A 19487-nucleotide genomic window follows, 5' to 3' on the forward strand; every position below is an offset into this window, starting at 1 on the left:
GCCCCCCTCCGACCCACACAAAAAGACCCCAAAGGGGGAGACTCTCTGCAGCAACACAAGTGTTCATTGCACGTATCCGTTCCAGAGGCCGTAGTTTGAGGACTCCTGATTTAGTGCAATATAAAAGATGCAAATAATTTTTCTCCGGACCACCAAAATTTTCTCGCAGACCACCTGCGATCCACGGACCACCAGTTGGTGACCGCTACTTCAGAGCTCCATTTTCATTGGCAGAGGGTTGCAGGAAGCCATCACAGTTGAAAATGGAGCTTGGGAGGCCATTTTCGCTGGAAAAGCGCTCAGGCCACCTCAGGTGCCCTCCTGACACAAGTGACGTTGAGCTGGCCACGCCACCCCAGTCCCCCAAGATCAAACACAACCCTGATGCAACCCTCAATGAAATTGAGTTTGACACTCCTGCTATAGGTATACATAACTCTTCATACAGTCTGTACCAGTATGTGTTTGTGTGTGTATTATATATATTGCATATGTATGTGTTTACACACACACACGCACACACACACACAAGAAACAAAAAATTCAAACTTCCTCAGTTGTTAAAGGTGGTTACACTAGTGTCTTCACACCATGCATCCAATTGGCAATCCCTTCAGAGCCAAATAATTATGTATCCACATAGCCTATAACAGGTGTTGTGGCCCGCCAGTGGCCAGCAGAGCTGGCAGCAGAATCGGACAGTGAGGAGGTTGGGGAGAAACTTGGGTCAGTCCTGCGGGCTGGGGAAAGCTCGGCCGAGAGCTCTGCGTCAGAGGCAGAGAGGGAGTTAGGCAGCAGTGAGGGAGAGGAACAGCTGGAGCCCATTCCCATTGTGCACATGCGCAGAGCTGCCAGAAGACAAGAACAACTCAGAAAGCATGGCCGACTTGGGAGTAAGCCACACCTTGGAGGTGATTGGCCCCTCCCATAGGAAATAAAAGAGGAGCGAACAGGGAGTGGGCTTTTGCAGGAAACAATTCGTTCATTCCATGACTCTGAGAGACTCTGCCTAGTTTTGCCTTGTTTTTTTTTTTTGGGAGAACATTACCAGATTGGGCAAGACACAAACCTGGAGATTTTATTTTATTTTTTTATAGAAGTTTTTTATTTATAAATACAGACTAAACAAAACAGTAAAACATACAAAACATATAAACATATAGACACCAATTTACATACACGTCCAGTTTATCGCAACTGTAATATATACTCTCATTCGTATTTTGACTCCTCCTTGTTTGATCTTTCCCTTCTATCTATCTTTATAATTCTTGGTTGACCTATATTTGTAGTTTACTTTCCTCTTTCTATATTTGGTCATTTCATTTATTTCCTAGTCTTTTATCCCTTTCCTATCTTCCAACCAGACATACCACTTTTCCCATACTAAGTAATAGTCATGTTCCTCCCTGTTTTGTAGTTCCTTTGTTAGTCTATCTAGTTCTGCACATTCCATGGTTTTGCTAATTACCCTGTCTTCTGTTGGTATATCATTACTCTTCCAATATTGTGCGTATATTATTCGTGCTGCTGTTATCATATGTATGATTAAGTATGTTGTTTCTTTTCCATACTGTCCATTTACTATACCAAGTAGGAAGGTTTCTGATCTTAATTCTATCTTTTGGTGTGTTATTTCCTCTATTTATGTTTTAATCATTTGCCAATATTGTTTTGCCATTGGGCAGGTCCACCACATATGGTAATAAGTGCCTTTGTGGTGTCTGCATTTCCAACATGTTGGTGGCGTGCTGGGGAACATTCTTGCCAATCTGGCTGGTGGCAGGTGCCACCTATAGAACATTTTATAGAGGTTTTCTTTGTAGGGTACAGACATTGTCAATTTATAATTTATTGTCCATAATTTTTCCCATTTGTCTAGTTCAATATTATAGCCGAAATTTTTTGCCCACGTTATCATATTTTCTTTCACTACCTCTTCTTCTAATTTGTATCCTCTTAAGTAATTATAATTTTTTTTGATCAGTTTATCCTGTGTCCCTTGCAAAATTTTATCTAATTCAGTTTGACCTTTTTGGAATTCAAATTGAGCCAAATCTTTCTTATATCTTGATTTTATTTGTGCATAGGGCCACCAGTCAATGTCTGTACCCATCTCCTTCAGTTCTTGCCTCGTTCTTAGTTCCCCCAGGTTATTTAGTAGATCCTTATAGGTTTTCGTTTTATTATAATCCATGGCGTTTGGGTAGATCTGGGCTTCCGTTGTTGACAACCATTCCAGAATCTTATTGTAGTGTGCCTTTTTAATACTCTGCCATGTTTGATATAATGCATGTCTAATTGTCTCTAGAAATATTCGTGTCTTTTGTCTGTGCCCTTCCATAGGAAGGCATGCCATCCTCGCTGGAGATCGAATCCTTCCAAATTCAGTAGTCTTTGGTTTTTGAGTTCCATCCACTCCTTGATCCAAATTAATGCTGATGCCTTATAGTATGTTTCCCAATCGGATAGTGCCAGTCCTCCTCTTTCTCTTGTGTCCTGCAAGTGCTTTAATTTAATTCTTGCTTTCTTCCCCTGCCATATATATTCTGCTATTAATTTGTTAAAGTCCTTGAAAAAGTTCTTCCCCGTTTTTATTGGAATCAGCCAAGTTTTACCTTGTACTGTGGTTGGAAACAAGTTACTTGGCAGCTTGCCAAATGAGATAAGGTGAGTTGAGAAATATTCCTTTGAAAAATTTTGGACAAACCTTGCTGACTGTGAATGAACCTAATTCACAGTTGTGTAAATAAAAGAGGTTTTGCTGGGACCCATTCCTGCTTCCTGCTTTTTAAGGGAGTCTAGGTCAGAACAGGCTACTCTTGCAAAACAAATCCACTGCTGCTTAGATATGTCAAATATACAGCATATTTGGTAGGTGAGATATCCTTCACCCACATATCCACAGAAGCAATGACCATCAGATGGTTTGAGAAGAGCTGCTTCGCAGTATCACGCTCAGCAATTATTCTTTCTAAAGGGAACTCAATAATTAAAGTGGATTCTAGCCATACAGTACAAAGCACACATATACTGGATTTATAAATTCTACAATACTTATTGTAAATTTTACATCACTTGATACTTGCTAGTAGCCTAATGCAAATGTTTTTATTAGAATGTTTGCTTTTAAACTGCCTTGTTTGTTTCATGTTTTTAATTGTCTCTCTGATTCTGTAATCCACCCAGAGTCTTCTGGTTTGGATCGCTATATTAAATTTGTTTATATAAATAATGTCATGTTAATATCTAAGTTACTAATCAGCTATTTTCTTTGAATAACCTAGATTAGACAATATCAAGAAGAACTTTTTTCTTAAAGACAAGAATTTGGTTAACTCAAGAATCTGAGAAAAGAACAATTTAGTATTATTATTACAGTTGGTCACACAAGTCAGGCGTTGTTTAGACTGGATTTGACATTTTATTCCCCTATTCCCCTATGGGATAGGCAGATATTAAGTCTTTCTACCAGTGGTATTGTAGGAAGCAAAATGCAGGTATGTGGATAATACACTACAGGAAATAATATATTAAATTAAGATTAAACCATAATAAAATTGCCATAATATGAAGCCATAGAATTGCAACTGGTTAAATGTTTTAATTCAATATCTAAGAAAGCTAATCATTTAACTGCGTCTGGTATGGCTGTGGTGAGATCATCCCAGATGCCTTGAAATTTCCTGAGGAGACCTTCTTGAACTATATGTGTTATCACTTGTTCTGGTGCACCACCAACTATAACACATAGAGTGAGTAAAGGTGAATGAAAATGCATGGGCAGAAATCTGCAGTTGTGATCTATAATGTTGATGGTATGTTTGTCTTCCTGTTGAAAACAATTTGGCATATATTTTCAGCTAATACAGCTTGCAGCAGTCCTTGAAAAAAAAAGTATTGGAATAGTGAATGACCAGCTGATGAGAAAAAAAAGGATTCATTATTTCAAAGGAAGGCGACACAAACTAACAATGGAAAAGGCTTTCCACCAAAAAGAAGTCCGATGAATGAGAGTAACAACTAGAATTCAAAACAACAGAAATTATTCTTCACTACTGAAGAATAGCAGTCGTTTCCAGACTACTACTTCAGCTTCAACCACAACAATACACCAGCACACAATAGATACAATAGATAAAGTGAACCTCTCCAAACTCGATTGCAGAAAATATGACTTTAATAACAGAGTTGTTAATGCCTGGAATACGCTACCAGACTCTGTGGTCTCATCCCAAAACCCCCAAAACTTTAACTTAAAACTGTCTACTGTTGACCTTACCCCATACTTAAGAGGTCTGTAAGGGGCATGCATAAGAGCACCAGCGTGCCTACCGTCCCTGTCCTAATGTTCCCTTTAATTATATTCATTTTATGTATTCAATTCATGCTTATACACACACACACACACACACACACATATATATATATATATATATATATATATATATATATATATATATATATATATATACTCGACAAAATAAAAAAATTAAAAAAAAATTAAAAAAAAAACAAAAATAAACCTTTATAGATGAAAGAAGAAAAAGGGACACTCCAGAATTGGAGAGGAGATAGTCGATCCTTAAAAAAACAGGGCAAATGTATTTGTGCCATATTAAAGACAAAGAGAAGAGTTACTCACTACTAGCAAGAAAGGGGGAAAATATCATCTGTTGACCATGTCCATCAACTTTTGATGTGCATTACATGTCAGAAGCAAAGATCAGAGACATGAGAATTCCCAAATCCCCTGCAATTATCCCTTGCTATCAGGACACCTGCAGTACAAACAATACTGCAAGGGCCAGCTATCCACATGAAAAAAATTCAGAAGAATATACAAGACCTCCAATTTATGGGAAAAACTAAAAGTTAACAAATAATGGTTGACTATACAAATGATGAAGATAGGAGAGTATATGGGACTTTGGCCTAAGTTATTTAGTTGATGTGCAAATGGCTTTTATCAGGGGTGAAATGTAAAATTTGTTACTACCAGTTCTGTGGGCATGGCCAACTTTTTTTTTTTTAACTTTTCAAAGCATTTTTTCTAATGCTGAAAAGCCTCTGCCGATCAGGCAACTCAGCTGGGATCATCAGAGACTTTTAAAAGCATTTTTTTTACCACCTCTTCGGCCAAGAGGTTGCAGGAAAAAATGCTTTGAAAAGCCTCACGGGATCCCATCCCGTGCGATCATCAGATGTTTTTTTTTTACTTTCAAAAGCATTTTTTCGTCAGAAGGTTGTAGAAAAAATGCTTTTAAAAGTTTTTTTTTAAAAAAAGCCTCTGATGATCGTGCGACTCAGCTGGGCATGGGGGGGCAGGGATTTTTGCTACTGGTTCTCCGAACCACCTGCTGCCATCGCTACCGGATCAGGCGATCCGGTCCAAACCGGGAGCATTTCACCCCTGGCTTTTATGTATATAAAACCCCATCAGGATGACTCTTATGACTAAAATACATCTATTAAAAGATACATTTTATTCAAAATGAACTATGCAGCAGAAAGCCTAAAGGAGTTGCCCAATATATTAAAAGCATCAATGCATGCTCAGAAATCCAAATGAAATAATGTTGCGACGTTACAGAGTATTTGAGTTAAAACAAACGAAAGAAGGGTCACTGCTTGTGTCTACTATCATGTGTTCAACCAAGGAAATATGTTAATAATGCCTTTCAGAAACAACTGCAGATTTTCCAAAGAAGCATGAAATCATAGCGCTGGAAGACTTTAATTATTCCAACATCTGTCAGGTGACAAATTCTGCCAAGCATGGTAGTTCCAGGAAATCCTTGAGTTGCCTTGCTGACAACTTTCTTCAGAGGATAGAAGGTAGTTATCTTGATAGTTGATACTAATCAATAGGAAATCCTTTGTTAAGTAAGTAGAAGTAGGAGAAACACTGGAACAAAGTTACCATGTGCTGCTGAAGCTCTTGATTTTATGGGAATTTTACTGGGCTTAGTTATTCAATCTGCTTGTTAGATCTCAAAAAAGTGGGTTTAATGAACCCGGAACGATATGAATTAGATCCTATGTAGAAGAAACTAAAGGATATAGGAACTTAAGTGCAAATAAATCTAATGACAGGGGAAAATGAAAGGCAGTAGAAAATGCCATTGCACTTAAACAAAAGAGTTTATGGAAACAAACAAACAAACAAACAAACAAAAAAGAATCTAGGAAATGAAAAGATCACAAAGGAAGAATATGAACAGGTAGACAAAAACCATAGAAATGATGTCAGCAAAATGAAGAATGGATTCAAGAATGCATTTTAGGAATAAGTATAAGAAAAAAAAGAGAATATATTCTAATTAAAAGGAAAGGAAAAAAACAGTAGACCAAATGTTGAATAATAATGGCAAAATGATTTATTAACAAGTAATAAAGTCCAAACAAAACTATTTAAATCATATTTTGATGCAATCTTTTCCATCAAAAACAATGGAAGGATAGAACTGACGTTTGATAGTAAGGTGGTCAGGGAATTTTCTTCCGGATCAAACAAATTTCATCCTAGAGTTCTAAAGGAACTAGCTGTCCAAACCATAGGGATTGTCTTTGAAAAGTCCTAGAAAACTGTTGAAATGCCAAATGACTATAAAGGTGAGAGCAAAAAAAAAAAAAAAGTAAAAAGGAGCAGTCAATCTGCTGTCAATACTTGTGAAGATTCCAGAATAGATCATAAAAGAGAACAGCTGCTAAGGTAACAAAATATAGGTAAAGTTCTTTAAGCATTTGTGTCAAATTGTTAAAGGAATAATATTTAATTTCTGATCCATGTTACATTTCATTTTCCATGTATGAACGTTTTTATAAATCTAAAGCTATAAGAAAGAGGGAGAAATTAAAACATAACCTTTCACAATTCAAAGGCTGGTTTGAAAGTGTAGGAAAACAGAGCGTGATGTCTTAAAGAAAATAATTTGCTCTATTCAAAGGTACACTTTATTCTATACAAGGGTTAGAAAAAAGCATCCAAGTTAGTTTACTTGAGAGTTGTTAGTTACTGAGGGCTATTCTGGGCAAGGGAAGTACAGGTAGTCCTCAACTAATGACCGTAAATGAGCCGGGAATTATGGTCATAACTTGTGCCGCTCGTTAAATGAGTCAATATGTGACCATGCCTGATTTTACAAACTTTTTTTGTGATGATTGTTAGTGAACACAGTGGATGTAAAACAAAAGTGGCAGTTATAAAAAGAACAGGGTGGTCATTACATGACTGCAAAGGGTGGGGTTTTTCTGCCAGAAAATGGAATATTTCACCAAAAAATAAATAAATAAATAAATCACGACCATGTGATCATGGGAGGCTGCAAATAGCCATAAATCCAGACTGGTTACTGAGTATCCAAAATGAGGTCATGTGACCATGGGGTGAGGTGAAGGTGGGGATCAGCCATCAGATCTTTCAATCTGGGTCGCAAATGCCTTTTTTGGAGTCTTCAAACCATCACTAAGCCTCCAGTCCTAAGTCAAGGACTTCCTGTAATCCATGCTTATAAATGTTCACCCTATGTTGTGCAAATATACACATATACAAATACCTGAGTATTTACTAAGAAAGGAGTTAGGTAATATATTAGATTTCCAATTCTTGTGCAGAGAGGACTTGATCTGTACCTAGTCACACATTCACAAATAAGCTGCTTGTGTAGCATTGTGTGCATTTCATATCACCGCACCATTACTACCTCATAATCTTATTTATTTATCGAATTGAGAAACCGCCCATCTCCCACACAGAGGGAGTCTACAGCTAATCTGATTCTCCAAGCAGAAGAAAAGCCTTCTAGAAATGAAGTGATTCACATAAAATGGACCAATGACAGGCCAGCCAAGAATCTTATATAACATAATCAGCTCTTTTCTTACGTGAGGCATAAGACAACTTCATTCAGAACTCTGATGTGAAATAATGTAGACATTTATGATTCTAAACTATTTGAGAGTCCCTTGAGTTTAATCTGTCACTCAACCTGTATAGATTGAGGTTTTACTGCCTGCATTAATTCTCAATTCTTTCAAGCATAAAATATATCATGATTGGATGTATTTACCAGAGAAATGTTCGTTTCCACTGGGATTTAATTTGAAATTTATACTAATGACTTTGTCTCTATCAATCAAATAAAATGTTTCTGTTTTAAATATTTACAATTTATGTGGAGAATATATTCTACTTTTCAGAAGAAACAAACCTTTCTGATCCAGTGATATTGAATAACTTGCCCTAAAGGTAGTAATTAATTAAAAAATCTCTACAGGGTGAAGGCAATAGTACCTGTCTATATTATGGTTTTTTTTTCTAGAAGCTCAAAACAATATACACACTAAATTCCTTTATCATTTAATCCTCAAAATAACTCTATGAATTAAATTGTATTGAGGGAGTAACTGGCTTGAAGTCACCCAATGAGCTCCATATCTGGGTATGAATATCAATTTGGCTTTCCCCAGTCAAGTCCAGAAACTTAATGACAACACTCAGATTAAATTTCACAATGTTTATTTCTACACTGTTTATACTCCTTTAATCCTTCCTGACTGTAGCCAAAATGAATCACTTGTGTTTCATCATAACACTCTACCATGAAGGATTTAGATAGTTCTCCAACCTGATGCTCTTCAAAGTTCTTGGGATACATAGACCGTGGAGGTGAAAATACAAAAGAATGCTTCTTTAGACTGACAGACCAAACTTTATCCAATGAAGATCATCTTTTGTGGCCAAGTTCTGGGTTTCATGCCTAAACCTTGAATCATAAACCAAAAACAGACCATCCTTGGAGGTCAGTAGGAAGCAGGCGGCCTTTCACTGACAAAGCAATACTAATTAAACTATTATTATTTATCAAATTTTTATAGCGCCCATCTCCCATATAAGTTGACTCTGAGCAGCTTACAATTATACCAGCCAACATCTTCAGTGCTGCTGACTATATATTGATTGAACCGCAGGTAAACTATATAGTCTAACAGCCATAGAGACTGAGCGAGCCTGTCATGTCCCCATCTGAATCTGCAGGGGAAGATGACCTGGAACAAGAGCTGACAGAGATTGAGAGCGCAGCTCCGTTGGCCTTGGAGGAAACTGGGGAAGAGCAGAGTCAGTATGGGCAAGACTTTTTAGGATTGCAGACAGGGAGGAGCAGGAGAGACAAAAGCGCAGGCGAAGAGCAAGAACCACCTCCTCCTGATCCTAGAGCATGGAGAGAAGAGAGAAGACCAACACAGACTGAGCCGGCTACAAAGGAGGAGAGTGCCCTGCCCTCCTTCACAAGGCATACCTGGGGACTGAATGTAAGGAGGTGCCAGTGGGAAGGGCATTTGTCAGGAACAAGCATTGAATCTGTGGAGCCTCATGTACACTTGCTGACGCCTGGAAATTACTGTGCTCTGTCTTGTGGGGCTTGCCCAGTTTGCCTGCTTTGCTGAACTTCTTGCTCTGGTTACTGTTTGGCTAACCTGGCTTATTGGACTGCTGGCCCTGGTTACTGTTTCGCATAACCTAGCTTATTAGAGTGCTGGCCCTGGTTACTGTTTGGCTAACTTGGTTTACTGGACTACTCACAGCCAGAGGTTGCTGAAGGTGCCTGTGAGAGCTTTGCTTCAGGACTCGTAGTAAACATGGGGATGTTTGGGGGCAAAGTTGGAGCAATAAAGGGGAGTTAGACCTGTTCTCTGGCTGTGTTGCTTTCGTGCCACACCCTGGATCATCACACTAGCCTATGCCCAATGTTATGGGTTCTCAGACACTGTTTTGAAGCAGGCTAACAGTAATACTGATAACCGCTGGAGCTTCATTGGACACTTGGGAGATAGGAGTACTATTATAGTACAAACTAGTTTCTGACAAGATCTTGTGTTCCTGAAAAAATCAGAAGTCAGGCATTGAAGGACAACAGGTGGTTTATGAATAAAAAAGTGGGCTAGCATTCTGGATTTGTTTATCAGTTCGGACAGTTCTATAATTTGATTAGCATCAAATTATTGCTTTAATTACCATCACAGCTTTCTCAGCACAGCATGGGCACCCATTAATTGGAATAGCTAAAATTCTGTGTGTATGTATGGGTGTATAAAAGTTATTCTGCCTAGAATACAGCTGTTTTATGATTGTCTGATAATTGTTTCTGATAACTATACCCTAATTGGAGTCCTGTATATGACTCTGCTATGCACGGCAATGTAATAAAGGCAGCTTATTAAAGCTTACAATTATAGGATTATGAATCAGTTGACAGCAATCAATCTGATAGAATCTGGGATAAACAGTTTAGTGTATACCTTGGAAAAAATCCTCCACATCATTATTTTTTTGTTTTATGCTACTGTCCTTGCAATCATAACATTTAAAGATGACAGAGAGCTTGGCTAATCAGGAAGCATAGTATATGTATAGTTCACAGCTGAAGTGGCATACAGTAATGTACATTTAAAGCAGGAGTGTCAAACTGGTGCCCTGCGGGCCGGATGAGTTACACACCAGCCACGCCCACCCCAGCTCCACGAATGGAGAAAACGTCGTGAAACATCATGTGATGGTAACGTGATGCGGCGAGTTTGACATCCGTGATTTAAAGGGATGTAGACCATCACTAAGTCTAGTGGATAAAAACACCATTAGGGCAGGTGAGAACAATTACTGCAGTCTTGGAAGACAAGCAGAATGTTAATTATGTTAATACCAATTAAAAGTACCTAAATAATCCAATCATCCAAAATACTTTTTGATGAAATCAAATACTTGTCAGATTGCTTTGTCCCTTATCAAATAATAAACATTTTTTGCAGCAGTGGAGAAAGATATCCATTTTTTAAAAAATGAAAATCTAATTATGCAAAATATAGACACGCCTTAGGCTTCCATTCTGACAGATGTGAAAAATCTATCTTAGTGAATCCATCTTATTCATTATTATATATATATATATTTTAAATCACCACCTAGACATGAATTTAAATGATAGGGGGTAAAAAGAAACCGCTTTAGCAAAACCTTCTGGTTAGGATAAGATCCCACTCACCATATGGCAACTCTAGAGCTAAAGTAATTTCATTCTGTATGTTCTGTTTCTTCTGTTTGGCTCAGGGATTTAATTAAGCAGTTTGCAAATTAGAAAATGGACAATCATTGTAAGGTTTACTTTGACATATTGATCTGATTGTTTCATTTTGAAGGTCATGACCTGTAATCAATTAATCAATCTTAAAAATAAAGAGCTTTCCCCATCAAACCTTAAAAGAGAAAATTGAACAGTATGAACAATATTAAAAAATGAGTACAACTGTCCATATCAAATGACAAATATCTGTCAGAACCATTTCTGATTTATTATAGACCAAATATCTATGCCTTCCTGTATGCACATAAATACAATTAAATAAGTAATGTGATCGGCATAATTAAATGTATATGACAGGTCAAGTTAAAAATAGAATGACACTCTTGAATTGTCTATTTGAATATTAAAAAACTGTGCCTCTTTTGGTCCATGAAGGAAAAAAAATAGTTTGAAGAACTCTTCAGAAGTGAAAGAGAAGCAAGATTTCAATTTTAACTTATTTTTAATTGCAGCAAAGTAACAGAAACACAAAGCCTTTCCTGCTTTACCTCCAAGGACAGAAGTGGCTTCTTCACTGCTTTTTCATAAAACACATTAATCCTTCACCAGAGTTATATCTTCTCAACATCCAATAGTTAATTTGTTCATATTTATTTAAGTTTGCTATTAGACCAGGGATGGCTAACCCTTTTTCCTTGGGTGCCAAGAGCGTATGCATGCGTGCTCACATGCCCACACCCATAATGCAATGCCCCTCCTGCACAACCCGCCCCCTGCACATGCACGAGCAATCCCCCGCACATGCGACCCCCGCATGCACATGTGACCTCCCTCCCTCCCCCCACACATGTGCGTGCAACCCCCCCTTTTGGCCTCACATCCCAAAACAGCATGGAGGGGGGAGAAACCCTCGCCTCCCAAAACGGCTGGGAGAGGAAAAAAAGCCTTGCCTCCCAAAACGGCTGGGAGGGGGGAAAAAAACCTCCCAAAATGGCTGGGAGGGGAAAAAAAAGCCTTGCCTCCCAAAACAGCCGGGGGAGGAAAGCCTCCCAAAATGGCTGGGAGGGAAGGCATAGGCAGCAGAAAGTGAGGAGAAAGGTAGATCCCCCGCGCATGCGCGGGCATCTCCCGCTTGCAGGGCAGACCTGAAAATCAGTTGGCTGGTGGGAAGTGTCCCCGCATGCACAGTGGAGCTCAACTGGGCGATGGCTCGCATGCCCGCAGAGAGGGCTCCACGTGCCACCTGTGGCACATGTGCCATAGGATCACCATCACAGTGTTAGACCTTGCTGCTGATAGGATGTTCAAGCACTTCTGTCTAGTCTGGGATTTCTAGAATTCTGCTGCAAAGCTTTGATAGATGATTGAGGCAAAATCATTTCTTGGATTTACAAAGAGACAAGGTATTAGTTTTTCAAAGCTATAAGCCCTGTCTTTAGTCTTGTTACTTCCCTTCTCATCACACAAGCTTTCTATCCATCAAACAGGTATACTGGAAGTGACAAACTGTAAACCCTCAATTTAATGGGTGAGTAGCAAGAAGGGTTTCCATTACACTTGAATGTTTATTAAGCAGCAAATAGACTTTTACACATGCATATAGTGGCATTATGTAAGCATACAATAGTGAACAAATTTTATCTGTGGCACCAAAAAAACTACTAAACTGAAGGACAGTAGATCAAGGATACAAAGGGTATACCATATTTGAAACCATGTCTCTATCTGAAAGAAGTCATACAGCGACTGAAAACCTTGGTGTGAAGGTCATAACTTCAAATATTTGACTCACGATGTGTTCATGCTTGCATGAAGTCCAAAGCACTTCTTCCAAATGATTTTTGAAGTATGTAGAGTTCAATTTTCTACTATTAGCAGTTTCCTTTGTCCAAATTCTGGGTGAGTTTAAACTTTTTTTAAAAGCTTCTTTCACATAATAACATTCCTTAAATAACCACTAGAAAAGCCTTTCCTATAAATGCCAGTATGTAATTGAAGTAACTGCTTTTCTATTAAATAATAATAATAATAAAAAATCACTGCCAGACTTTCTCTTTACAAAAGTGCATTGTTCAACCACAAAAATTACAAAATAAAACTTTGGAAAACTATAATGATAGGGACTCTTAAGAGGAAAAGTACTGCATTAAAACTATCCCAAAGCTTTTTTTTTCCTTTCAATAGTTACACGTAACTATAAAAGGACCAATTTTTTAAAAAAATCTTGGAAAACAAACCAAATATTTTAGTTAAGGCAGTTTAGGATTTACTGGCAAGACAAAATTTCATCTGCCTTTTATCCTACTGACCCTATGGAAGGTGGCCATCTCTACCCAAATGAAGTATTAAAAGGCAGTGAGCTTTTTTCAGAAAAGAGCTTCTTCAAATGACTACTGCCATCCATCCAGCAGAAACCTAGCAAGTGATAATGGGTACAGGAGCTTGTAAGAAGACAGCAACAGCCTGAAAATATGAGGTTAAATCAAAGAAAAAATTAGAGTCAATCTAAGAATCGAATAAGAAATGCAGTAATTTAAAATTACAGAATGGGGAGATATTTATTTATTTAACGTGATATGTTTAGATGTTTGTCCATTTACCAAAGAAATATAAATTGCTGAATAATACAAGGGTAGAAAACAAGAAAGTGGAGAAACAAAAGTAAGATTATTTCTACAAATAGGGAAAAAAGAAATTCTTTGTATGGCAAAGAAATCTAACTTCTTTATAACAAATATTTGTATAAATATACAAAAGTATGAAGGCTATTGCTTAACGCACTGTAAGCCGCCCTGAGTCTCCGGAGAAGGGCGGCATATAAATCAATTTTTTTAAAAAAATATTCCAATTTAATGGAAATTGTGGGTCCTGACAGGTGCTGTTCCACCTTATAGAAGAAATAAATGAAATCTCCCTTTGCGCTCCCTGTTTTCAAAATCATCGGAGCAGCTGCTGCCACAAGCAAATTAAGATGAGAATGTTTGTACCTGAGGCAGATTAGCATCAGATTCCTGAGATTCTGGTCTACTGAGCCCATTTTTACATCTGAAAAAGACTTTATAATTAAATTAATTTCCTCAGAGTCAAACCTGGGCAAAGGGTCTGAAGGCGCCTTCTACCTGATTTGGTGCAAGCTGACAGTAGCAGGGCCTTGTCATGAGAGCCTGCAGGAAGCAGGCAAGAAAGCTGACCAGTACGTATGAGAAGGGACAGCCCAGGCCAGATAAGGAGGCCATGAGAAAGAAATATTTCAAAAGCTCCTCGCTTTCCCTGGCCTACCAGATGTCCGCAAACTCCTACTGTATAGTTTTCAGGATCATGCTTTTTACCCCTGGGTAGTATCAAGGATGCTTTCTGAAACCTGTCTGGATCTGCAGCTTCTTTGTCACGCACAGCACCCGTGAAGGGTTGACCATTTGGGTTTAACTCTTATTTATCATTCGAACAATGGTTTTAGACAGAGATTTGGCCCAGTGCGCTGTGAAATGAACAGGAATTAATAAGTGAAGAGCACACAACACAGGAACTACCCGTATATATGGATGGATATTACCCCTTAGTTTCCATTATCCCATCTTACCTACAGTAGTGGCCAAAATTGTGGAAACCTTTTGGGGAAAGTGTATTTTTGAGGTTTGATGGTTAATAACACCACTTTTTTTTTTTTTTTTTTTTTTTTGGAGGTTCAAGATAATCACATCCCACTGCTGCAATGGCCTGGGAATAGCCCAGACTTTAACCCAATTGAAAATCTATGAAGCTGACTAAAGAAACTTGTTAGTCAGAAGCGACCCAGCAATAAAATCCAGTTAATAGAAGCAATCATTCAATTTTGGTTTCACATTATAACAGCTGCAGAACTAAAAGACTTGGTTCACTCCATGGGAAGACCTTGTAAGGCCATAATTCATGCTAAAGGTTACCTAACAAAGTATTAACTGACCTGATAATTTTTGTATATCTCATTTTTTCTATGTGTTTCACTTTTCTTCTTCATACTGTAACTGCTATTCTAATAGCAAATCCTTCATAAAAGTTATTGCATTACATTCTTGATTAAATTATCTTTCCATTGATATATAATTTTATGATACTACTCCAAAAAAAGTAGTTTTATTAGCTAGTTTTAGATAATACACTTTTTCCAAAGGGTTTCCAATACTGTAATATATTTACTGCTATGAAGACTTGAATCCTCCACTTGTCTCTTTACTCTGCTGCCAACAATCATACAAGTGTCAACAATTATATAAGCAAAGGAGTCCTTGGTTACTGCTCTTTTCCTTGTCCCTGGCTTGGAAATGCTATTTCAAGACACAGAGAGACATAGAGACACACATCCTTCGAACAAATTATAGTTTCAGGTTCCCAGTGGCATTTTGAAAGTAACAGAACCAGTGGTGGGTTTCAAATTTTTTTACTATTGGTTCTGTGGGTGTGGCTTGGTGGGCGTGGCAAGGGAAGGATACTGCAAAATCCCCATTTCTCCCAATCAGCTGGGACTTGGGAGGCAAAGAATAGGGGGTGGGGTCAGTCAGCATTTTTATTACCGGTTCTCCGAACTAGTCAAAATTTCTGCTACCGGTTCTCCAGAATTGGTCAGAACCTGATGAAACCCACCTCTGAACAGAACCACTTCTCCAATCTCCTTTCCTCAGAACAGAATGAAACAAAAAAGGTTGTAGGAAACTAACAAGCAAAGAAGTAAAAAAAAAAAGAGGAACCAGGAAGTTTGTAGGAGCTCTCTCTCGATCCCTTGTTCTGCACTGTAGTGAAATTACAGTTCATTTTGGAAGCATTTCTCTCCAGAAGCATCCTGTCCCATGCAATTGTATAGATTTTCTTCTGTCTTACTTGTTTTATCTATATTGATCCTTCCATCCTCTTGCTCAGAAAACCAGGAATTAGCATAAGTGATTGACAGGTACCATAAGCATGGTGAAGATCAGAAAGATTGAATTAAAAATGCTTGGTTGCTTCAAAAATGTGCAGGCTGAAGAAACAGGGGTGACATATTCATTTTCTTTTGCATTTTCTTCTGCATTTTGTCTGATAAAGAAAGCACTGCAGTGAAATATATGCAGTGAGTTAGCAGCTGGACTTTAGACACACACACACAATGACATAGATGAATTTCTTACACTTTTCTAATTAGCACATAATGCCAACTATATAATTGTAAGTAGCACTGTAAAGATCTCACAGAATTTCTCCAGACTGGTGCTCCTGTCACATGTGACAACATCAGTGGCATATCTTCCTGGATTTGAACCAATTATTTAATTTTGGTATCAACCCTCCAAAAAAACCATCCCAGCTATTAAGAGCCTTTTACCTAGGAAGGGACATGAAAGGAAAAAGAGAGAGATGCGTTCAATTTTTGTTTTATTTTTGTTGCCATTGTCACATAAAGAAGATCTAATGAAATCCCCTTTGAGATGTCTCATAGATCAGATCAAGAGCTATATTTCAACCAAAGCATATTAAGGGTAGCATGACTTATCATCCAGGGTATTTATTGCATGATATATGGTAGCGGAGTAATCACACTAAGTACACTGAGAATGGTCGTGTCACATAAAACATGTCACAATTTCAAATGCTTTGGATTTTTTTGTTTTTTAGTAATGAACCAGGGCTAAGATTTAGTTGAACCTTAATGCCACACAAAATGGTGCACCTGAGGTAGAAAATAAGAACTGAAACATTTAATTGGTTTAATTACCACATTTACCGATTTAAAGTTGACTAACTTCCTCACAAGATTGGCAATCTTTTTTTATAGAATCCACCTTAAACTAGGAAAAAAAAATAGTTACTGACACTTAGCCAAAAAAAAAAAAATTGCTTACCAAAATGACATTATTATGAACCATGTATCAGAAAAATATCAAAAATGAGTTGATTAAAAGTAACACGCATCCCCATAGATCCAGTAAAGTGTACCAGTTCAATTCCATCTGGCCATTCATTTTTCTTGTAGCAACTCTATGTATTACAGGCGATAAATTCATTCTTTTCATTACAGTGATGGTTGTACAGTGATGTTCATCCCAAGACCTTCAGGAAAGATCATGCTCTTGTGCCACGGCAGGAAATGTAGCTGTTTGAACCCAAGATGAGAATATCACAGAGTATAAATCTTCCTGTCCACAGAGATCTGATGCTTTCAGGGAACCAATCCCACAGAACACAGAGCTTGGTGTATGGTCCATAGGTCATCTGTACTCCTTCTTCCATAGTTTCATTTCTTGTTAAAGAAAACCATCAGTCCTCTGATTTTTTAGATGGCTCCTCTCTCCATTATTTTACTTACCTCTCTTAATCATTTCCTGGTTCTTTAATTCAATGTGGATTTCAAATGGGACTATCATATATACAGGCCGCAAAAAATCTGAATGACCACTACATGTCAGCAGAGGTACAGAAAAATCTAGCTCTATGTTGCCATTTACTGGTGGTCTGGATTTTATAGTCCCAGTTTGGTAGTTGTGCATCACCTAGCAATTATGCCCCTGGCTTTGTGTCTTATCTTGGTATTATGTTTTATTCCATCTACCTTTCTGTACTTCCAGAATCTCTTTATTTACCATATTTTTCGGAGTATAAGACGCACCGGAGTATAAGACGCACCTACCTTTTTTGATGAGGAAAAGAAGAAAAAGAAATCTCCCTCTGCCTCTGACAATTTTGCCTCATTACAGCAAACAGCAAACAGCCTGCTTTACTTTCATTTTTGTTTTCAGCATAGCTTGATTAGCACAAGGGGAAAAAAAATCTGCTCCAGCAATTTACCTCTTTGCAGCAAGCAAAGCCCTGCGCAAAACAGCTGAGAGCAAATCAGCTGAGAGTTAGGAGGCCGATCCAATCAACTTGTGCTAATTAGGCTGTGCTGAAGCTGAAAGGAGCTGTTTTTTCTTGCTGTTTGCTTGCAAGGAGGTAATTGCTGCGAGGCAGAGGCCAAAGGATGGAGGCCAGTGGGTGGGTGGGGCTACATTTGGTGTATAAGACGCATCTAAATTTTCACCCCCTTTTAGGGAGGAAAAAGGTGCATCTCATACTCCGAAAAATACGGTATATAGGTAGGAAGGAAAGAAGTATTTTTTTTTTACATTTTACATTACAATATATTTAATATTGAAGTTTAAAGTTACATTATTAATCAAGTTAGTTCCATTAGTGGTGTTCTGTGCTAAACCATCACAAAGGTACCTTGAAAGAGAACAGCCTTTATATATGCAACTATTACTAATATTACCTGAATTTATGCCATTCATTCCAACCTAAGAGATCTTCTTTTTTTTTTGTCCCTGCTAAGTGACTCCTGAATGGAACAAAGCTTTTAATGCTCAAAATTCTATTCAGTAACCAAGGTGGCTTTCAGATTTCAAAGGTTAATTTTCATTTCCTATATATATATTAAGTGATTGACATTTCAAGCTTCCAAAATAATAGCACTTCGTGCATTCAAAGTACTATTCACAAGTTAACTAATCAGCCCATACAATGCCAATAGAATGCAACAGTGAATTTCTTTTGAAAAATATACATGGGGCAAATTAGAAATAAATGAACTATTCAAGGTCATACAGCAACTAGAAGAGGCCATGTTATTCTTCACAATGAACAACTTTTGCTGGCTTTTGATTTACTGTACGGAAAGGACTATCTACTTAAAACCAATTTCAATAGCAAACAAAGGAGGAAGATAGATTTGCAGAAAAGATTTGAAATTGTGGACACTCTATATAAGAACAAGACAAACAAAGTCCTAAACCAACAACTTGAATTAGCTATGGCCATTTGTGACATAGGTCATGGCATCCTCCAGACCTAGTTCTATGTTGCTAATAAGCATTCCAAGAAAGCATCAGGCCTACTCTGGAAATAGGATGGGAGGGCAATGGAAAGGGTCTTGACCCAAATTTGTTGGTTTACTGATTAAATCAACAGCTTCCTTGTTTGACATTAGTGCTGGCCCTGGATTTAACTGAAATTCTACATGCTACTTCACTGACTGAAATGTATACTAGATACATTTTGTATCAAGACAGACTGGCCAAATGCTATCTAAAGGGGCTGAAAATACAAACTTCCAAGTTGATAGGTAAAGACTGCATATTTCCATGTTTTGGAACCCATTTGTTTCAGCCTATGAAAGGGCCCTATTTATCAAAAGCAGGCTAGCTTTGATTAATACCAATTCCAATTTATCCACATTAATGGAAAAAGCAATCTTTCCTTTATATAATTAGTTATAATAAACTTTAACTCATCTTGGGAAATTTATGCAGATAGATCAAACAGGATTTCAGAGCCACGGTGGCACAGTGGTTAGAATGCAGTATTGCAGGCCACTTCTGCTGACTGAGTCTGACTGCAATTTGGCAGTTCGAATCTCACCAG

This window comes from Pituophis catenifer, unplaced genomic scaffold, assembly GCF_029215685.1.
Source record: "Pituophis catenifer annectens isolate HBS135680 unplaced genomic scaffold, rPitCat1.0.hap2 SCAF_3, whole genome shotgun sequence".
NCBI lineage: Eukaryota > Metazoa > Chordata > Lepidosauria > Squamata > Colubridae > Pituophis > Pituophis catenifer.